At 50.5% G+C, this 23,379-nt stretch overlaps 1 long non-coding RNA gene and 1 pseudogene across 9 annotated transcripts; one reads left to right on the plus strand and one right to left on the minus strand.

Annotated features, from left to right (window-relative positions):
• The window catches only part of LOC136523904 (uncharacterized), a 50,101-nt pseudogene that overhangs the window by 20,173 nt on the left and 6,549 nt on the right, over positions 1-23,379 (plus strand).
• LOC136521679 (uncharacterized) lies at positions 6,901-10,357 on the minus strand. Of its 9 annotated transcripts, none has more exons than XR_010775615.1 (5): positions 9,469-10,357; positions 9,183-9,351; positions 8,834-9,062; positions 8,356-8,394; positions 6,901-8,066 (listed from the first exon to the last, which is right to left on the minus strand). It is a non-coding gene; the product is annotated as an uncharacterized lncRNA (long non-coding RNA). The 9 variants fall into 9 exon arrangements; XR_010775613.1 differs by having other exon boundaries at positions 8,356-8,420; XR_010775611.1 differs by having other exon boundaries at positions 6,901-7,325; positions 7,955-8,066; positions 8,356-9,062.

Raw genomic sequence — 23,379 nt, forward strand, 5'->3', positions numbered from 1 at the left:
AGCTTGCAGGCCTGTCACAGAACCTCATAAATCAGAACATTTGATCCGGTAATCGTTAAATTACCGTGCAGACACCAAAGCTCATCCAGCAATAGTGCCTAACTCGCCAAAACCAGTCACCACTCACCACGCTGCTGCCTATTTAGGCCCTGTGACCTTGCCGCTCTACTAAGGTTTTTGATGGAAGTGAGATGGTGGCCTAGGAGCTGGGTCAAGATGGGCATGAACCATCTCGGTGGCAAGAAGGCAGGACAGAGCTGGAGCACAGCTGCACAGGACTCACTACCTATCTTTGATACTTGGCTTTTCTGTTACAGTTCATACTCTGATGCTGCAATTTCTAGGCACCAATGCATTTTAACTTTTGATGTTATGGCTGTATAGAAATGAACTGCAAAACGAATATCATTTTGCCGCAGATCATATCTGCATACCTTAACACCTCCCCAACAGTCCACCAGCCGGACAAGCTGAAACAACAGCAGCTCAACCAAGAATATTTTAGATGAAAGTAAATATTTTTAGTCAACAAGAATACATATATCAGACACATTATGATGTACTCCTGAGACATAATAGCTGAATATCCTAATGGTATACCAGTTGTGGACATCAGCGGCAAAAAGCATGGCTAGAAATCCTCTGTAGGAAGGAAAAAACAAATAATTTTGAGAAAGTGTGAGGGACTGGGCGTGCAGCGTGTAAACATGCTAAACAAACAATGGGCCACTCAGCTATGCCTACGTTGTGCCGGGTAGAGCCCAAAAAAAAAGTATGCCTTTCTCGCCGGCGCCCCGCCTCTACCTAAACCAACTCTTGTCGGTCACCACCATGGCGTTGAACTCACAGTTGTCACTCTGGTCTAATGGTTTTGCCGTTCATTTCATCCAACTCTAAATTGATCAAACACATATTCTCCATAATCTCATATACCAATTTCAAATGGATGAAACGCTACGGGAAACAATACTTATAATTGTTCTGGTGATAAAAACTATAAAGAGAAATTTACGCTTCCATTAATAAAATGTTCTCTTGGAGCTTGGTACATTTAATAAGAGTCTGTTATGGTCGGCAAGACGTATGAACGTCGAGCCAAGGACCAACGGGCCTGAGCACGGGCACCATCGGCCAGGGGCCAAGGTTCCAGACTTGGTCAGCTATCAGTTTGTTTAGATTTGATTTGGTTACAAGTTTCCTTAATTCTAGCGTCAGGTTGTTGGGTCAGATTGTATAAGAGTCAAACGTTGCAACTTAATAAGAATAGCCTGGGATTGTGTCATCTTGACACCCTTGGGCGCCTGGCACCCTAACCCTATCTCTCTCTACCCCCCTCGCTTCCTCCAGCGCCGCCACGGCGCCTCGCCGCCGCCAGCGCCAGAGTCAGCCCCTCCACTCTCCTTCATACGCATTACGTAGCAAGACCAGGCGCCATACCAACCTGGTATCAGCTCCATCGCTGCCCATGGATTCCCCCGCTTCCACCATTGCTCCATGACTCCATCACCGTCGATCCCACCCGCATCCACCACCAGCCCCACGTCGGGCGTGTCGCTGCCCCTGGTGAACACGACGTCGCCCGCGTCGCCGCCCACCCTGGCCTCGATCGCTGAGATGTTGGCTAGCATGCAACTTCAGATGACCGCCATGAACAACCACCTAGCGGATCAGGGAGCGCGCCTTTCGGCCCTCGACGGCAGACCGGCGTTCCCTCACTTCGGCTTGCCAGGGTTTGGGGGCGTCCCTCGCCTGCCCGCGTCCTCCTCACCGGTGATCACGGAGATCGCGGCCGCCACTGCGGACTCCTCCGCCTCGGCACCAGTGGCACCGTCCATGCCGCTGTCCCTCCCGGCGCCACCACATCCCCAGCAACCGACCGCGGCCCCGCCGGGTTACCACCAGGCGCCAACGCCACCGCCCGGGGGGGTGCCGATCACTCAGATCAGGTTTCCGCACTCCCCGTCGCCAATTCCAGGGTTTGGGGCCGTGGCTCCTATGCCGCTCCCGGCCTCCGCTCATATGGCCCCATCACAACTGTACCCCCCGCCGCCATCGGAAGGGGAGTCTGCCGTTGTGCCGAAGTACCACAAGATCACCTTCGACACGTACGATGGCCGCGATGATCCCCTGGGGTGGCTCAACAAATGCGAGCAGTTCTTCCACGGACAGCTCACTCGGGAGGTCGACAAGGTGTGGATGGCCTCATATCACCTGAAGGGAGTCGCCCAGCAGTGGTACCTTGTACTGGAGACCGACATCGGCCGCCCAACGTGGCCGGATTTCCGTCGATACTGCCTGCAGCGCTTCGGCCCTGCCCTCAACACCAACCACCTGGCCGACCTGGCCAGGCTGCCGTTCAGCGCCAACGTGGACACATACATGGAGGCGTTCTAGGCCAGGGCAGCGCACGCGGGGGACCTCACCACGCTGCAGCGCGCCAAGCTCTTCACAGGGGGCCTCCCTGACTACATTCGGGTGGATGTTGAGCTGCACCAGCCCCAGAACCTTCAGCACGCCATGTATTTGGCTCGAGCCTTCGAACGTCGCAACGCGCCACAGCGTCCGGCCCTTCCCACTCCCCAGCGGGCCGCACGCCGCCCGGGGGGCGCTCCGTCGACCATGCCAGCTTCCACGCCGGGAACCACGGCCGACTCCACCAAGGCATTCAAGCGGCTCACACCCGAGGAGATGGCGGAACGCCGCAAGCTCGGCCTCTGCTACAATTGCGACGAGCCGTTCGCTCGCGGGCACAAATGTGCCCGTTTGTTCTACCTGGAGGCTCCCGATTACATCGTGGAGGAGCCGGAGGACCTCGACGATGCGCCGCACCCGGCTAAAGAGGCCCAATTCGACCCGAAAAAGCCGATGATCTCTCTGTCCGCGGCGACGGGAATTCGGGCGCGCGACACCATGCAGCTGCGCATCAAGATTGGCGCCCACGAGCTCACGGCACTCTTGGACTCGGGGTCGACACACAACTTCATCAACCCTTAGGCAGCACGCAGCGCCGGCCTTCAGTTCTCCGACAGCACGGGCGCCCACATCATCGTCGCGAATGGTGACCGCGTCGACTGCCAGGGCCTCGCGCGCAGCGTTCAACTGCGGATCGGCACCGAGCGGTTCACGGTGGATTGTTTCTCCATCCCCTTGGCGCCGTACGACATGGTCCTCGGCCTCACGTGGTTGAGGTCATTGGGGCCCATCCTTTGGGACTTCGCCACACTGCGCATGGCGCTCTCCTTCCGTGGTCGCCGGGTGGTGTGGACCAGCGTCGGCGCGCCGACCGCAGCGTCCCCGACAGCCCTGTTCACCACAGACCTCTGCATCGACAAGGGCTCCGAGCGCGCCCTCCTCGACCTGCTGCTGGACGCCTACCAGCACGTGTTCGCCGAACCCGAGGGGCTTCCACCGGCCCGGGCGTGCGACCACCACATCCATCTGAAGCCCAACACCGAGCCAGTGGCGGTCCGGCCGTACCGCTACCCCCAACTCCAAAAAGACAAGCTCGAGCTGCAATGCGAGGCGATGCTCCGGCAAGGGATCATCCGAGCCAGCACCTCACCCTTCTCCGCGCCCGTGCTGTTGGTGAAGAAGCAGGATGGCTCGTGGCGCTTCTGTGTCGATTACCGGGCCCTCAATGCGGTCACGGTGAAAGACAGGTTTCCAATCCCGGTCGTCGAGGAGCTACTCGATGAACTACACGGCGCCAAGTTCTTTACTAAGCTGGATTTGCGCTCCGGCTATCATCAGGTGCGGGTTGCTGCTGCAGATGTCCACAAGACGGCGTTCCGGACACACCAGGGACACTTTGAGTTCCTGGTGATGCCTTTCGGCTTGTCCAACGCACCGTCGACGTTCCAGGCGCTGATGAACTACGCCCTCAAGCCGTTTCTCCGCCGCTGCGTCCTCGTCTTCTTTGACGACATCCTGATCTATAGCTCCTCCTGGACGGAGCATCTCCGACACCTGCGCGCGGTCCTCGACGTTCTCCGCGCGCACTGGCTCCACCTCAAACGGTCCAAGTGCGCGTTCGCCACCTCGGCAGTCCACTACCTCGGCCATGTCATCACTGGGGAGGGGGTGGCTATGGACACGGCCAAGGTGGCAACTGTGCAGTCCTGGCCGCGCCCTCGCGCCGCGCGCGGCCTACGCGGCTTCCTCAGGCTGGCTGGGTATTACCGGCGGTTCATCAAGGACTACGGGATCATCGCCGCGCCACTGACGTAGCTGCTTCGCAAGGACGCGTTCCAGTGGTCGGACGCGGCTGACACCGCCTTCTCCACCCTCAAGGCTGCCCTCACCGCCGCACCAGTCCTGCACCTTCCGGACTTCGCCGCCACATTCGTCGTGGACTACGACGCCTCCGGATCGGGCTTCGGAGCCGTGCTGCATCAAGATGGCGCGCCCATAGCCTTCTTCAGCCGGCCGTTCACCGCATGCCACCTCAAAATGGTGGCGTATGAGCGTGAGTTGATCGGGCTTGTTCAGGCGGTGCGCCATTGGAGGCCCTACCTTTGGGGGCGAGCGTTCATCGTAAGGACGGACCACTATGCCCTTAAGTTCATGCTGGACCAGCGCCTATCTACAATTCCGCAACATCAATGGATTAGCAAGTTGTTTGGGTATGATTTCAGGGTGGAGTTTCGTCCCGGCCGCTCCAACGTCGTCGCTGACGCTCTCTCCAGGCGAGACGGCGAGGCACCGCTGCTGTCCGCCCTTTCCAGGGCGCACGCGACCTGTTTCTCGGCCGTCTCGGTGCCTACCTTCCGGCTCTTCGACGATTTGCAGCGAGAGGTGGACACCGACCCCGCCCTGCGCGCGCGTCGCGACGCCATGGCCGCCGGAGACCACGGTGACTCCTGGTGCGTCCGCGAAGGGCTGCTGCTGCACAAGGGGCGCGTCTTCGTGCCCAGCTCATCGCCGATCCTCGACGACGTCCTCCAGCTCGCCCACACGGGGGGGCACGAGGGCATCCAGAAGACGCTGCTCCGCCTCCGCACAGAGTTCTTCGTGGAGCACGACCGTCGTGTCGTCAGCGACTTCGTGCGGTCCTACGCGGTGTGCCAGCGGAACAAGACGGAGACGCTACACCCGGCCGGGTTACTGCAGCCCCTGCCGGTGCCATCGCGTGTGTGGGCGGACATCTCCCTCGACTTCATAGAAGCCCTGCCCAAGGTCCATGGCAAGAGTGTTCTGCTCACGGTGGTGGACAGGTTCTCGAAGTACGCTCATTTTATTCCACTCGGCCACCCGTACACAGCCTCATCGGTGGCCCGCGCCTTCTTCCAGGACATCGTTCGGCTACACGGCTTCCCGGAGTCCATCGTCAGCGACCGTGATCCGGTGTTCACGGGTCATGTGTGGCGCGACCTCTTCCGTCACGCCGACGTCAAGCTCCGCATGAGTTCTGCGTTCCACCCGCAGACAGATGGGCAGTCCGAAGCTGTCAACAAGACCATTACCATGTATCTTCGGTGTCTGACAGGTGATCGCCCGTGTGACTGGCTGGATTGGCTCCGATGGGCCGAGTTTTCCTATAACTCAGCCTACCACACGGCGCTCCAGACCTCCCCGTTCCAGGTAAGCCTGGGCAAAATACCCGATACCCATTACCCGTACCCGAATTACCCGAACCCGGACCCGAATTACCCGAACCCGAGGTACCCGATCCCAAATTCGGATAGCGATTTTGATTACCCGAAATTAGTTTGGGTAATTCGGGTAATATCCCCCGGTACCCAAACTACCCAAAGATTTGTTTTGTCTTTGTATTCATCATGTGTTGTTAGCTGAACCATTTAACTTATCACTTTATTAGAATATAATTCTCTCTATTTGAATGAGTGACTGTAATATATTATTCTCTACAAATTGCTATTGAAATTCTATACAAATTGCTGCTGAAATTATGTATAGATCGCTACTGAAATTTAGTGTAGTTTGTTGTTTTCTGTAAATTTGGGTATATCGGGTAATACCCGAACCCGAACCCAAATTATCGGGTACCCGAATTTGCGGGTAGTGTTTTTTCGGGGGTAATATCGGGTAGCAATTTTTATTACCCGAATTTTGAATTACCCGAATTACCCGATCCGAAAAAATCGGGTAACCCGAACGCCCAGGCTTAGTTCCAGGTGGTGTACGGTCGGCCGCCCTCGGACTTGCTGCCCTACGCCCCAGGACAGGCGCGCACGGAGGCGGTGGACACCCTGTTCGCCAACCGGGAGGAGTTCCTTGAGGAGGTGTGTGCTTGTCTTCTCCAAGCTCAAGAGCACGCCCGCAGGTTCTACGATGCCAACCACCACGAGCTCGAGTTCGACGTCGGCGATTGGGTGCTCCTTAGGATGCTCCACCGCCACACGAAGAATCTGGTACCTGGCACCCAAGTACGCCGGGCCGTTCCAGGTGACCGGCCGCATCGGCGAGGTGGCCTATCGTCTTCAGCTTCCCGAGGGCGCACGCATCCACGACGTCTTCCATGTCGGCGTCCTGAAGCCATTCAGGGGTACACCACCCTCCAGTGCGCCGGCCCTACCTCCTCTACGCCACGGTCGACCGCTGCAGCGGCCGGAACGCGTCCTCCGCTCAGAACTTCGCCGCGGCGTGTGGCACGTCCTCGTCGAATGGGCGGGCATGCCGGTGTCAGAAGCAACTTGGGAGCCGGTTCTGGCGTTTCGCGAAGCCCATCCCTCCTTCCAGCTCGAGGACGAGCTGTTTCCCGAGGGGGGGAGAGATGTTATGGTCGGCAAGACGTATGAACGTCGAGCCAAGGACCAACGGGCCTGAGCACGGGCACCATCGGCCAGGGGCCAAGGTTCCAGACTTGGTCAGCTATCAGTTTGTTTAAATTTGATTTGGTTACAAGTTTCCTTAATTCTAGCGTCAGGTTGTTGAGTCAGATTGTATAAGAGTCAAACGTTGCAACTTAATAAGAATAGCCTGGGATTGTGTCATCTTGACACCCTTGGGCGCCTGGCACCCTAACCCTATCTCTCTCTACCCCCCTCGCTTCCTCCAGCGCCGCCACGGCGCCTCGCCGCCGCCAGCGCCAGAGTCAGCCCCTCCACTCTCCTCCATACGCATTACGTAGCAAGACCAGGCGCCATACCAGAGTCACACAGTAAATAACAACCATAGAAATTCATAGGCATGACAAGTGCCACCAAGGAATTCCGGCAATTCATTGAGCATTTTTTTTTACAAATGAAACAATAATCATAAGTGACCAATTAAGGAAACAAATTTCCTGAAAGTAGTAGATTGAACATCACTTATCTAGCGTCAATTATTTGAAGAGGCTTACTTTGGTATTTGTTCCCAAGAACCTAAAAACATAAGAATATATCTTAGACATTAAGTAATGTTATCAAGCAAAAAAAATAGTTCTATAAAATTATTAACCCAATATATTCCAAGCAAGAAAAAAACAGCAACAAAGAGTAAAATGGAATTAAGGCTAATCATGTTCAAATTTGACCCAACGTGTCACTGATACTGAAAAGTCAATATTGGATGGAATCATCAAATTTTAAGTAGCAGTCCCTTTTCAGTATTCTCAAACAGGAGCTAATATTACCCTCTTCTTGCAATATCATTTGATCAACTATTTTTTACCATGTAAAATTGTCAAAAATTGTAATTTCTAGTTATTTAGCTTGGTAATATTCTTTCTTAGCATAACCCTAATTAACTGATAGAGGAATCTTGGCAAAAGGGTTAAAAATGATTTCACTATTGCCCTTGGTCTTTGACTGATTGATACCTCAACACTACCATATTTACAGAAATGAAATACCATGGTTTAGGGCCGATGAAACATTCCCCATAAAAATTATGTACTTGTGCTTAAAAAAAAGGAAACAGATAGCTGCTATATTGTAATTAGTGATGTTGCACTTCACAATGATATGATCAAATGAGGTGTCCTGCGAGTGAGAAATGAAATTGCTCATACCTAAGTTGAAGCCCAAAATATCTCCTAGCGATCATAGTGAATTCTAGAGTGGTTTTCTAGTAAAATATCTGCATGCAGCCTCTACATTTGGACAGAAGGCAAATGAATTTACCTGTAAATCATTAGTAATCAGTAAAAATGATCAGCTTATGGTCAATGTTGTTTTTCCAACAAGTAGGCATGCACAACCACCAGAATATACTCAATATATAATGATGGTTATTCCAACCCACACCTCCAGGCCACTAAGATGCAAATTTAAACAATTAAATGTGATCTAGCTTTTATCTAGATAAAGTTTCAACTTATTCACTGTAAAGTGATATTGGTATTGCAATACCTGCATACTGATATTGCAATAATATTAACTGTAAAGTGATTGGAAGTAAAAGGATAAGAACCTGCAGTCTGTTGAACTTTTCCTTTGCCTCATTTGGCATCTATAAACAACACAATAATCATCAGCCTATCAGCAAATACTTAAACAAGTTAAAACAAAGGTAAAAGAAATGAAAAAGGTGAGCAGGAAAATACTCTATATTGGCCAAATTTAATTCAGCCTCTAGAAACAAACCCTACAATAACTCCATTTTCATTTAATGTAAAGAACAGTCCATGTGATATTCTTTGTAATGGATACTCCGTTTACACCAAATGATACTACACTTTCGCTATGAATTCTTAGTACAAAATCTGTAAATTCATCAGGACTTTGGATAACTCTCATCCCCTTTCCTGCCTTTCATATGTCGACAGTGAGCTATCTCAATCAGCATAAATCTGTGTAAACAAAATATTTTAATGCCTGAAACCCAGGCCACCTGTACAGTGAAACAAATATAAGAGATCCAAAGTCCAAACGCCATACTGCAGTTTTACCTTGCATATGAGAATGTGAAAGAGTCCTAAATAGATGGGAAGAGAATAACAGCAGCCGTAATCCAGCCATTGGATGGCAAGCTCCTCCACAGCCCCTGGCTCATTCATGACCTTTCTCTTTGTGCTTATCCCAGTGCGCTTGATTAGAGACCGACTACATGAACAACAGGCTGTATAATAATCAAATTGAAGTTGCTGCATAACATTGACTCGTTAGTTGCCCATCATACTGCAAGAAGAAACAAATTTTCAATCTGGAAACACTCTGATAATAAAGGTGGAACGTAGCAAGCAAAAAAAAAAAAAACAAAAAAACAAATTATGATGGATTGCGATGATCAGTCCGAACCTGCTCCTTGGTCAGTTGAAGGCTAGTCAGCAGTCTGCACCCTTGTTGGCATGATTCACGGCGACAGAAAAAGGAAATCATTCGGGGCCACCATTGCTGAGTAACGTTTGGACATGAATCCATGATTGATGCATAGCATAAATCTCAAGATCCAATCTGCCATTCTGCCCTTCAAACACAACAAGAATAAAAATTTGTAAGATGGCCGGACGCATAGGAAACAGAAATTGGATAAGAAACAAAAATTTCTACCAAGATGCAACAAATCAAAGAGGAAGATACCCACTTCTGCGAGTCGCATCAGGTGACAAAAGCTACACACCGATCGAGAGCAACTTCCGAAACTCCCTGGCCGCCTCAAATTGCATGCTGCTGTCATCCGAGTATAACCTTGCCGCCAACTGCGTCAGGTTCCCCAACTACACCCGCAAGATATAGAAAAAAACCGGAAACGAAACAGAACGGAACGAACAAATCTACTGTAGAACGAAAAGGAAAAAAAAAAAACACCAATGCCGAACCCACCATCTTCTCAAGGGCCGGCGGGTGCGATTGGGCATGCGGCACCGCCTCGGAGCAGCGCTTCCTCGGAGGGCGCTCCCGCGGCTCTCCTTGCGGAGGCTGTCCATGACGCTTACGCGCCGCCGCAGCCCGTCGGCCGCACTCACCGACGCCTTGAAGCTGCTCTGGCGTAACTCCGCCTGTTCGCTTGGCCACAGCGACATCTCAGATCGGATGGCGAGCGCTCTCCGATGTTCTCCTCTCCTCTCATCGTAAACAACCTAAGCGCGCGGTGATGGAAGCGGCGGCTTAGATGGAAACAAGTGGAAAGAATTCTCCGTAGAAAAATGGGGGAGGGGATTGCGGGTACGCAGGCTAGAGGCGGCGCCACTGGCCGCGTCCCCGGCTGGTGTCTGCTCCGCCGGCCGCGCCCCTGCCTGGAGGCCGCGAGCCTGGCCGCGCCTGGGGCAGCTTGGAGGGGAACAGCAGCGGCTTGGATGAATGCGTGGGGAGGGGGAGGGAACGTGGGAGAGGCGGCGGCGGCTTGGGTGCGCGCATGGGGAAGTGAGGGAGCGTGATTGGAGGGGATAGAGCATGATTTGAGGGTAGGGGAGGGAGCGGGCGACGGGGGACGTGCGCAGGAAGGTGGTCGCAAGGAAGGGAACGACGACCCGTGATCCCACGTTCCTTCTCAGCGTACGACACCTTCTTTCTCAGCGTAGGACGGAGCCGCGGTATAGCAACGGAGGCAACGACGAACCTTAAAAAAAAAAAAGAGTCGCACTAAAAAATTGTTTAGAAGCAATTTGTTGTATGCAACTAATTAATTATTGCTTTATAATTTAAATAGATGGCTGTATGTATAATTTCGATTGAGCTGATAATTTTATATTGATAATGATTTTTTCTGTAAAACTTGTTAATAACAAAGTTGTAGATAACTTACTGATCTACCTTGCATTAAATTTTCATAGTCATAGACCTTAGGATTTAAGAGTTTTGGTCGTTAGAAGTTTGCTGTCCGAAATATTTACCGTATGGACATATTTGAATAACTGAATTGTTTGACCTAGATAACAGTTGAATCACATTAAGGGTATTAAAAGAAAGTTATAGACAATTTCATAAGCTTTCCAGAATGTCCACAACCATATTATTCTGATGTATATAACTCCAGTTATGGTTAAAACAATTAGCTGTTGTCTTGTAGTCCGGTAAATAGATTATAAAAGTGTTTACTTAAGTAGTAGAGAAGAGATGTGCACCTACTCAGTAAAATAAGATGCACTTGTTATTATTTTCATACCATGCTGTTGAAAGTACTTATGAGGATGCATTCATCGCGTTGTATCATACTATACGTGTCATCATATATGCATTCGTAATATCTTATTCCATGCTCATGCATATAGAATCGACCGAAGAGATAACACTGTTGGAGTTCAGCGAAGAAGAGGAAGGGGATCAGCAGGTGACTCCTCAAGCCGCCGCTCTAGGAGAAGAGGAGTAGACTCCCAATGAGCTCCCTGAGTGCCCAGATCACTGACTCACCTCTTTTCTCAAAGGTAAGCCCCGGAGCATTCTAAGTCTCTCATATTTTATAAAATACTATTTGAGTCCTTTATGTTTGATGCATTAGGTTATAAGAGTTGGTTGGAAATACTTGATGCATGGAACTACCATGTCCAGATACATATACCTTTAACCCTGTGTAGGTCTAGGGTCGAATATATGCTTAGTCATGCTTAGACCGATAGAAGTTGGGTGATTTCCTGTCACATGCGAGATATAGGTGGATATCGAAGTACGGTTGGCGATATTTGCTATCGTGGAAAAAAAACCATGGGGTAATATAAATAGAGGTCGGGCGGAGTCTATGTGTAGGTTGACTCATGTGATTCCATCTGTGTCGATTAAGGACCATACCGTTGTTGGCCCTTCTGACAAGATTGGACGCATGTCTATCACTTAGCTGGCCAGATAACTCGTTCCGACCACAAAGCCGAGTAGCTCAACTCAAACCAGGCCCTGCTCTGTTAGAGTGCGCACTCTGAACGGTAGTAAGGATGTGCGGGGAGCCAGACGTGAGCCCAAGGATAGGCCAGGCCTGAACGTCCTAGCAGCTGGTTGTCCTTGATTGTGCGGCGCTAGGCGAACCCGTGAAATATGGACTTGAGTTGTACCAAAGGGACCGTTGATCTGGTCTGCCTAGGTTTATGTTAGGAATAAATTCTCAGCTGGTTGAAATCATTTCAAATCGCCGTCTCTCCCGGATAGTGAGAAACTTTGCTAGCTCCAACATCGTAGTAATTATATTATGGAATATGATGGTTCGGATAAACATGGAATTACTACACCGGCTATGGTTACTATTGTATGCTATTAAATGATATACTACATGTTTGGCATATGATAGTTGCTAATCTAGAGATGAATAGCTTTAATTAACTTGGTGACCAAAGTACAACTGTATAACTGAGTTAATCGCTTTTCATACAAAATGTTGTCAAGATACCTCCACTTATAAAGCCTTGCATAATCCTTAGAGTCAATTTATTTCTGATTTATGATGGGTAAGTCTAGCTGAGTACCTTCTTGTACTCAGGGTTTTATTCCCATTGTTGCAGATGGTATAATTTATCACGTGTTGACAGAATATCATTGGCAGTCCTCTGAGGGGTATCCCACGAAGGTAGATTGATCGGCAGATATACGTGTAATCGAGAACAAGAAGGCAATAGAGACACAAGACTTAGACAGATTCAGGCCGTTAGTGTGACGTACTGTGGTCCGTTGGTTTGTATTGGTTATCATATGATAATGCGTGTGTTTGGAGGGGGTCCCTGCCCACCTTATATAGTCTAGGGAGCATGATTACAAGTCAGTTAGATCTAGGAGATAACTGGAAAATAATAACATATTACAGGAATCATGGGATCATACGTATCCTAATAGATCTCGTAGTATCTTCAGGATATCTTTCTGATGTCTTGTCGGGCGCGCTGAGCAGCGCCGTGCTCCGCAAGGCTTCGTCTTGTGGGCTAGGCCACCCCTAGGGGCGCAGTCCATGTGGTCTGTCATGGGTATCTGGGGTTGTTCCCGCCACAGCTAGTCCCCGAGCGCCTTGTATACGTTGTGCAACGCCATCTTAAGCTTGTCCGAGCAGGTGTGAACAAAGCTGAATAGTTAGACTCATTGTTCGACCACCGTAATGAGTTGCCGAGCAGCTGTGAACCATCACCGAGCAGTTGTGAACCATCGCCGAGCAGTGTATCCCAAGTAAGGCTTGCCATAAGGATGTAAGGAGCTCTAGTTCAAATTCAAAAATTTTCTTGAAGTGGACCAAGTGTGCCCACTTAGAGTCTGGCCACGAGAAAGGGAGATAGTCTTCTTCAACTTCATTAGGCACGGAGTCTTCTAGATTAAAGCAAACACACTCACCGTAAGGTGAAGTGTGCCCACTTAGTCATCGAGCCTGATAGTAGGTGATGTAGTCATGTGGTGCCAATGTCCAAAGTAGAAAAGCAGAAGACCAGCCGAGCAGGCAGGCAGTCCCCGGGCATAGCCCCAAAATGAGAAAAACATATTTACCATAAGGTGAAGTGTGTCCACTTAGTTCCTAAGCCTGATAGTAGGTGACGTGGTCACGTGGTGCCAGGGTCAGAAATAATAGTCAACAGAACAAAGTCCCAGTGTGGTGAGGAACTAAGTCATATTGATGACGTAGTCTCCGAGCCACAAGTGGAAATCTTGGAGAAAACAAATCGTGGAGAAAAACCCAGAGTAACAGCTGTACAGTAGGAGTTACTGAGCCTTAATGGATTGTGGAGAAGTCGGTGAATATTTGGTGAGTGGTAAGAAATTACGACAAAAAGTGGGCGATACGGGCTGTAGTTGCGCGAAAGCCCAAGTAACGGCCCACCACGCTGTTTCAGAGAATTCGGAGAGGCACAAATCGTGGAGCGGTTTCCCCCAAACCCTCAAATGCGAAAGGTGGGGGGAGTGCTTTATAACTGCGCCACCGCACTCCGCACTCCCACCTTTGCCACTTCGTCTTCCTCCTTAGCCCTTGCACTTTTGGATTCATATTCACATGCGCCTTCACCGTCAATCCCAAACCAGATCTGAGAGATGGCGCCAAAGAGGGGAGTTGGAAACCCAAAGAAGGCGGCCACCAGAGCTAGCCATGACAATGAGTGGGTGTCGTCGCTCATGGGGGAGGTAGAGATCAATGAGATGGTGGAGGCGGGCGTTCTTCTTGACCGCGTCACCGACGGATAGCGGCCGGCCTACGGTGAGCCCTACCCGATGCCATATACCGATGAAGCTGTAGTATTTGAAGATTACTTCTAGCGCGGGTTAGGATTTCCCATTCATCCTTTCATGAGGGATCTGTTGGAGTTCTGGAGAGTTAGTCTATGCAATCTCCACCCAAACACCATCTTGCACATCTCAATTTTTATCCATTTCTATAAGGCGTATCTTAGGATTCTTCCCCACTTCAACATCTTCCGTCACCTATTCTGGCTGAAGAAGAAGGGTGGTCAGCGGTGTATATCTGCAACTCCATGACGGGATGGTAGGCAAGTACATCGCTATACCGCTAAACACCTCGCTGAAGGGGTGGAACACTAGGTGGTTCTACATGAAGCAGAGCCATCCTGCCATCCACTGTGACATCGACCACATTCTGGAGAACCGGAAGAGCTTGTCAGAGAAGCCAAGCAGTGGTGATATGGATCAGGTGAGGGAGCTCCTCAGCCTGATAAAGGGCGTGAAGATGAATGGCGCTCTGGTGGCAGCGAGCTTCATAGTGCGCCACGTCCAGCCCTACAAGGAGAGGGTCCACATGGGCTTTGACTTCAAGGGGGACACTGATGGCACTCGAGAGACGACGGAGAGGCTGACGAGGGACAATGTGATGCGTCGAGCAGCTAAACTATTCGCTCTGAACGTGTTGTTTAGTGTGCAAGGGCAGACGAGGGCCTTCAACTGCACAAACCTGCCTCCTCAAGTAAAAGTCCCAACTGTTTGTTCCTAATTCTTTTTATCCTGTACCATTGTCGAGTAGTGACCTATTCACTTATGGAAAGATCCATTTGCAGGAACGAGCGACGTACTTCTCGGGCATTTCGAGGAGCAATTGGCTGAAGGCAGTGGATGCTCGACCTACAACTCAGCCTAAGGAAGGTGCCGTCAGCGCCTCATTGGAGTCTGGAGGCACAGACGCTGGTTGGACGGAGAGCCCCCCAGTGTCGGAGAAAGTCCGAGGGAAAAGGGTGATGACAGATGAGCTGGCCCGCAAGAAGAGGAAGATAGCGGGTGTAGCTCCCCGCAAGGTGAATGACATCTCGCTTTGCGGCAATTAGACCACTCGGACGCAGAGTGTGGCAATGTCTAAGTGGTCAGATGACGACAGGGCTCTGGTAGCTCCTTCTCTAAGCACCGAGGTGCCACTGTGCAACACGCGTGCGGAGGTGCAACCGAAAGGAGGGTAGGGAGTCCCCGAGTAATAGGCAAAGAAAGTCCCCAAGCAGCAAGCGAAGGGAGTCCTCGAGCGATAGGCGGAGGAGAGGCTGATGGCGAGGGTCGCGAGACCTCTAGCCTAGGGCACGCAGGTTGATCCTAGAGCCATGTCTAGGGGCTTAGGAAGGCAGTGCCAGCTCAGAACCATGTACTAGGAGGCCAACATGTAAGTATCCTTGCCTTGGATTCATTTTGTTGTCGGATCCTTATAGTTGCGATGATTGATGAGCTAATCTGATGCAGATCGAGGCGTACGGAGGATTTGAATCCATCCGTCCAAACTGGCAAACAACCAGGAGCCAGTCCTACCATGGAGGCAATGTTGACAAACCCTGTCCCAAAGTCCCTGGGCGCTCAGCGACCTGCGGAGGAGTCAACTGCACTGTAGATGGACTTGGCAGTGGAGAACAGTTGGTGACATCAGTGGACGAGTTGGCGGCAACGCCAGGGGCAACGACAGGAGCTACCGGGCCTTCAGAGGTGGATGTTGGAGTTGCCGCCGCCATGCTAGAGTCCAGAGCGGAGAAGCTAGTGGTGCTAGAGGAGCAGGCGACACTCCCTAAAACGTCAGAGGGCGTGGTCAAACATGCTATGTGGCCAACGAGCCCCCAGGTGGTGCCACCAGCTACGAAGGAGGACAAGGTGGAAGAGATTGAGCGTGAGGAAGCATGACCTCAAGCCGTTTGGATCCTCCGCAAGCAGGATGATGAAGTGGTGGTCATGGAAGAGGAAGACACCACCAGGGAGGTTAAGAGGCTAGAGTCCACCCTTTTTATGGCGATGAAGCAGGTCAAGGTTAGCATTGCGTCATCAATGTTCGCCCATGACATTGGAGATTGGAGTTATTCATAATCTTGATGCTTTTGTAGGGCATAGCACAAACTGTCGAACAACGGAGGGAGCTGATCAAGAGGATGGAGCCCCTCGCTGTCGATGGGATATCATCGCCAGTCCTCCGAGGGGTACCCCACGAAGGTAGATTGATTAGTAGAGATGCATGTAATCGAGAACAAGAAGGCAATAGAGACACAAGAGTTAGACAGGTTTAGGTCGTCAGCGCGACGTAATACCCTACTCCTATGGTCTGTTGGATTGTATTGGCTATCGTATGATATTACGTGTGTTTGGAGGGGGTCCTTGCCCACCTTATATAGTCTGGGGGCAGGGTTACAAGTCAGTTAGATCTAAGAGATAACTGGAAAGTAATAACAGATTACAGAAATCATGAGATCATACGTATCCTAACAGATCTCGTACTATCTTTAGGATATCTTCCTGGTGTCTTACAGGATGCGTCGAGCAGCGCCGTGCCCTACAAGGCTTCATCTTGTGGGTTGGGCCACCGCTAGGGGCATAGCCCATGTGGTCTACCGTGGGTATCCAGGGTCATACCCCCCATAGCTAGTCCTCAAGCGCCTTGTATCCGTTGTGCATCGCCGCCTTGAGCTTGTCTGAGCAGGTGCGAACAAAGTTGAGCAGTCAAACTCATGGTCTAACCACCATGATGAGTTGTCGAGCAGTTGTGAACCATCGCTGAGTAGTGTGAACCATCGCTGAGCAGCTTTGAACCGTCACCGAGTAGTGTATCCCAAGTTAGGCTTGCCATAAGGATGTAAGGAGCTCAAGTCCAAAATCAAAAATTTCCCTACAGTGGACCAAGTGTGCCCACTTAGAGTCCGATGACGAGAAAGGGAGATAGTCTCTTCAACTTCAAGAGGCGCGAAGTCTTCTAGATTAAAGCAAACACACTCACCGTGAGGTGAAGTGTGCCCACTTAGTCCCCGAGCCTGATAGTAGATGACGTAGTCACGTGGAGCTAGGGTCCAAAGTAGAAGAAAAGCAAAAAACTAGTCGACTAGGGAGCCAGTCCATGGGCATAGCCTCGAGATGAGAAAAACACATTCACCGCAAGGTGAAGTGTGCCCACTTAGTCCCCGAGCCTGATAGTAGGTGACGTTGTCACATGGTGCCAGGGTCAGAAACAACAGTCTTCAGAAGAAAATCCCAAGTGCGGTGAGGAACCAAGTCGTATTGATGACGCAGTCCTTGAGCTACAAGTGGAAATCTTGGAGAAAACAAATCATAGAGAAAAAATCAGAGTAACGGGTGTATAGTAGGAGTTACTGAGCCTTAATGGATTGCGGAGAAGTCGGCGAATATTCAGTGAATAGTAACAAATTGCGGCAAAAAATGGGCAATACGGGATACAGTTGCGTGAAAGCCCAGGTAACGGCCCACCACGCCATTTTAGAGAATTCGGAGAGGCGCAAATGTTGGAGCGATTTTTCTCAAAAACCCTAGAATGCGAAAGGTGGGTGGAGTGCTTTATAACTGCGCCACTGCACCCCGCACTCCCACCTTTGCCACTTTGCCACTTCATCTTCCTCCTCAGCCCTCGCACTTCCAGATTCATAAGTTCTTCCGCCACCAATCCCAAACCAGATCTGAGAGATGGCGCCGAAGAGGGGAGTTGGAAACCCAAAGAAGGCGGCCGCCGGAGCTAGCTGTGACAATGAGTGGGTGCCGTCGCTCATGGGGGAGGTAGAGATCAATAGGATGGTGGAGTTAGGCATTCTTCCAGACTATGTCACCGCTGGATGGTGGCCAGCCAGCGGTGAACCCTACCCAATGCCTCATACCGATGAAGCTATGTTTTTGAGGATTACTTCTGGCATGGATTAGGATTTCCCATCCATCCTTTCTTGAGGAATCTGCTGGAGTTCTGAAGAGTTAGTCTATGCAGCCTCCACCCAAACACCATCTTGCACATCTCTATCTTTATCCATTTCTATGAGGCGTGTCTCAGAGTTCTTCCCCACTTCAACCTCTTCCGTCATCTATTCTGGCTGAAGAAGGGTGGTGGTGGTTCCAGGGTGGTCAGTGGCTTGTATCTTCAACTTTGTGATGGAATGGTGACTGAGTACATCACTGTACTACTAAACACCTCGCTGAAGGGGTGGAACGCCAGGTGGTTCTACATGAAGTAGAACCATCCCGCCATCCACTACAACGTCGACCATGTTCTGGAGAACCAGAGGAGCTAGTCAGAGAAGCCGAGTAGTGCTAACATGGAGCAGGTGAGGGAGCTCCTCAGCCTAATAAAGGGTATGAAGATGAACATCGCACTAGTGGTGACGAGCTTCATAGTGTGCCATGTCTAGCCCTGCAAGGAGAGGGCCCACATGGGCTTTGACTTCAAGGGGGACACTGATGGCACGCGGGAGAGGATGGAGAGGCCGATGAGGGATGATGTGCTAGAGCGGGCCGCAGAGCTATTCGCTTGAAATGCCTCATTCAGCGTGTTAGGGTAGACCAGGGCCTTCAACTGTATGAACCTGCCCCCTCAGGTAAACATCTCAATTGTTTATTCTTGACCTTTTTATCCTATACCATTGTCGAGCAGTGAACTAATTAATTTGTGGAAAGATCCATTCACAGGCAGTGGACGATTGGCCAAAGGCAGTGGATGCCTAGCCAACAACTCAGCCTGAGGAAGGTGCCATTAGTGCCTGATCGGAGTCTAGAGGCATGGATGCTGGTCAGATGGAGAGTCCTCCCCTTGTGTCGGAGAAAGTCTACGGAAGAGGGCAGCGGCAGATGAGCCAGCCCAAAAGAAGAGGAAGATGGTGGGTGTTGTTCACCGCAAGCCGAGTGGCATCTCGCTTGGTGGTGACCAGACTACTCAGACATAGAGTGCGGCAATGTCTGAGTGGTCGGATGACAACGGGGCTCCAGTGGCTCCTCCACCAAGCACTGAAGTGCCTCCGCCCAACACGTGCATGGAGGTACAATCGAAGGGAGGGAAGGAAGTCCCCGAGCAATAGGCTAAGGGAGTCCCTAAGCAGCAGTAGGTGGAAGAGAGGCCGACGGTGGAGGCCATGAGACCTCCACCTTAGGGCACGCAGGTCGACCCTAGGGTCACGCCTGGGGGCTTGGGTAGGCATCACCGGTTTAGAAAAGTGTATTGGGAGGCCGACATGTAAGTATCTTTGCCTTGGACTTATTTTGTTGTCATATCTTTATCTCTTTTGGTGAGTTACGAGCTAATCTGATGTAGAGTGAGGCGTACGGAGGATTTGAGTCCATCCGTCCAGATCGGCGAGCAGCTAGGGGCTGGTCTAGGTTGGAGGCAATGCCGACAGACATCATCCAAGAGTCCCTGGGTGCTCGGCGACCTGTAGAGGAGTCAACCACCGCTGCTGATGGACTTGGCGGTGGAGAACGGTTGGCACTAACGGCGGATGAGCCAGAAGCGGTGCCTGGGGCAATGGTGGAAGCCATTGGGTCTTCAAAGGCAGAAGCTGGAGTTGCTGACGCCGCGCTAGAGTCTAGAGTGGAGAAGTCGATGGTGCTAGAGGAGCATACGACGCTCCCTAAGGCGCTAGAGGGCATGGTTGATCATGCTATGCGACCACTGAGCCCCCTGGCGGTGCCCCCAACTGCGGAGGAGGATGAAGTGGAAGAGATTGAGCATGAGGAAGCTCGACCTCTAGCCATCCGGATCCTCCACAAGCGGGGCAATGAAGTTGTGGTGGTGGAAGAAGGGGACACCACCAAGGAAGTCAAAAGGCTAGAGTCCACCCTTTCCACGGTGATGAAGCAGATCAAGGTTAGTTTGCGTCGGCAATGTCTGTCTATGTCATCGAAGATTAGGGTTCTTCATAATCTTGTTGCTTTTGCAGGGCATATCATGAATTGACAAACAACAACGACAGCTGATCAAGAGGATGGAGCCCCTCACCGAGGAGAACAAAAAACTAAAGGAGGCAGTGAAGCTTATGGAGAAAAATGTCTAGAGAGCCCAGCGCGAGCATGATCTTGCCAAATCCAACGTGCGGGATCTAGAATACCAGAAGGGTGTCCTATCCGAGTAGCTGGCAACCATGTCCGAGTAGTTGTAGGGCAGCTCTGAGCAGCTAGAACGTAGCTCTGAGCTGTTGACGAGTCTATCCAAGCAGCTAGAGCACAAATCTGAGTAGCTAAGAAATGCCTCCGAGCAGAAAAAAGGTATGGCGGATTGGTGAATTTGCTTTGCATTGCTAAATAGTCTTATTGTTGCTAACGACCGTTATGTTTGCAGAGCAAGACGCGGAGCTTGGTCAGTTGCACCAAGTCATTGGTCAACTCTAGGAGGAGGAGAAGAAAGCATCTAGGCGAGCAGAGAAGCTGGCCGAGGAGCTGAAAGGTGAATACTTCATGGTCGGAGTTATTGCTGAAGTGACTTCTTCATTTGACAGATGCTTTTGGTGCCTATAGAATACCGTTGAAAGACCAAAGCCTAGTTCAACATGCTGGAGCAGGAGGCGCAGACCCAAAGGCAAAAGCTCGATGCCATGGTGGCCAGAGTTAGGCCGGTGCTTGACTGCATCGACATGGAGGCAGCTCAGCCTGACGATAGGCCGCCTCATCTAGACACCATCATCAATAGGTGCAAGGCGGCATGGGAGAACTTCAAAAGCTTCAACCGTGATGCCACTATCTCCGCTGTGACCCATGCCCTAGCGGTGGTCTAGTCCCACTACCCCTCTATTGATCTTCGAGTGATAGGGGCTAGATTCGCCAGAGGGACAGGCGCGATGAAGCAGCAGAAGCTAGAAGATGATGTGGAGGACACGGTGAAGAGGCTGGCTGGAGACATCGACCTACTTAGCGAGGTGGACGGAGAGGGCCAAACATAATGACCTACTCAGAGAGTGATCTGTAATAGCTAGAGAGGATAGTTAAAACGTGCAAGGGCCCAGACAAACATTTATGTATATGTATAAATGTTGTAAAGTGACATGTGCATGTTTATGCAGTTTGCCAGTATTTCATTGAAAAATAATTGTAGTGTTAACCCTAACACAATTATACATAGTATAAGTAGCGTCTGAGCAGTTAGTTCGTTACTGAGCTCTTGGCCTTAGCTAGCCCATATTCCATAACATCGAGTGCAGAGCTCATGCACGATAGGCATGACCAAGGAACCACAGCCAACCACCCATAACGTAGAGCGTGGAGCCCATAGCACATGTAGGAGAGATCAGAGACTGGGACTTCTCCAAAGAGCATAGAGCAGAATGTGTGCTGCTCGGCGATTGGCGAAGTGTCTTGGAGATATGGAGAAACATGGTGGAGCGTTTATGGAGATCACGTATTGGAGTTTATTAAGGAGTAGATTCCGTTCAAGTCACTTAGCCGATAAGACCTTGGTCGGGTAACCTCTTTGACCATGTAAGGCCCTTCCCAAGGGGAGGAGAGCTTGTGCATCCCTTTGGTTTTCTATTTTCTATGGAGAACGAGGTTGTCGACAGCAAATGAATGATCTTTGACGTTGTGGTTGTAGTATCTCCGTAAGCCTTCTAGGTATTTGGCTATGTGGATGCAAGTGTCAAGCATTCTTCTTCGGCCCTATCGACATCCTCTGTCCGAACAGCTATGGCTTGCTCTTCATTATAATGCTCCACCCTAGGTGCTCGAAGGGCAATGTCCGATGGTAGTATGGCTTCTGAGCCATAGACCAAGAAATATGGAGACACGCTGGTGTTGTGACTAGCTTGAGTGCGCAGTCCCCAGACCACAGCTAGGAGCTCTTTGAGCCATCTGCCCGAATGATTTTCTCTTTTCTGATATAGCCTCTTTTTGAGGGCATCAAGGATCATGTCGTTCGCCTGTTTGACCTAGCCATTGGCTCTAGGATGGGCAACGGAGATGTATTTGATGGAGATGCATAGGTTTTCACAGAAGTCCCAAAAATGATGACCAATGAATGTAGTTCCAAGGTCGGTGATAATGCTATTCGGGAGAAAGAATCTATGGATGATATCTTCAAAAAGCTCAACTACCTTCATTGTAGTAGCCGAAACAAGCGGTTTGTATTCGATCCACTTGAAGAACTTGTCGATGGTGACGTACACATAATGGAAACCACCTGGCACTAGCTTAAAAGGCCCGATCATGTCTAGTCCCCAGCATGCGAAAAGCTAGGAAGCTGAGATGGTCTATAGTTCTTGTGCTGGCATATGTATTTGCTTGGCAAAAAATTAGCATCCTTCACAACATCGGACGAGGTCTTCTGCATCGATGATGGCCGTGGGCCAGTAAAAACCAGCTCGAAAGGCTTTGCTGACCAGGTTTCTCGAGGCCACGTGGTTGCCATAGGATCTAGAGTGAATTTCGAGAAGTAGTTTCACTCCCTCTTCTTGGTTGATGCATTTCTGCAGTATCCCTTCCTTGGCACTTTTCCTCATCAAGTTCCTGTCTACCAACACGTAATGCTTGCTTCGACAGATTAGGCATTTAGTTTCAGTCTTGTCGGCGGGTACATCGGCACTGGTGAGGTACTTGATGATCTGTTCCCTCCAACCAGCATTCGATAAAGGTACTGTAAGTACCAACTGCTCGGCAGGGGGAATTTCTTGAACTTCCTTCTCTTCCTTAATAGACAATGTAAAGAGGTCTTGAACAAAGACTCTAGGCAGAATCACGGTGTGAGAAGAGCGTATCTTAGATAGGTGGTCAGGGAGCTAATTTTGATCTCGTACCACGTGCTGGTACTCGATACCATAGAACTTCCCTTCGACTTTCCTAATTTCGGCGTAATATGCATCCATCTTCTCACTGGAGCAAGACCAGTCTTTGTTGAGCTAGTTGATGACCAGTGCGGAGTCTCTGTATACCATGAGGTGTTTGACGCCGAGCTCAATGGCTATACGAAGTCCATGGAGACATGCTTCATATTCAGCGGCGTTGTTGGAGGCTGGAAAATGAATTCAGAGAACATATCAGACCTTGTCCTTTATCGGTGTAATGAAAAGAATGCCAGCACCAGCACCATTGATGTTGAGGGTGCCATCGAAGTACATCACCCAGTGCTCGGGGCAAGTAGCAGGGATGGGCTCTTAGATCTCGGTCCACTCAGCAACAAAGTCAGCGAGCGCCTAAGACTTGATGGTAGGCCTACTTCTGAGTTCAATGGAGTAGGTGCTGAGCTCAATAGCCCACTTGATGATGCAGCCGTTGGCCTCTTTGTTGCGGAGGATGTCCCCCAGAGGGAACTCGGTGACCACGACAATCTTGTAATACTCAAAGTAATGGCGGAGCTTGCGCGACGTGACTAGAATTGTGTATAGCCGTTTATGAACTTGAGATTAATGAGTTTTGGGCTTATCAAGGACCTTGCTAATGAAGT

The sequence above is a fragment of the Miscanthus floridulus genome, chromosome 18, assembly GCF_019320115.1.
Source record: "Miscanthus floridulus cultivar M001 chromosome 18, ASM1932011v1, whole genome shotgun sequence".
Taxonomy (NCBI): domain Eukaryota; kingdom Viridiplantae; phylum Streptophyta; class Magnoliopsida; order Poales; family Poaceae; genus Miscanthus; species Miscanthus floridulus.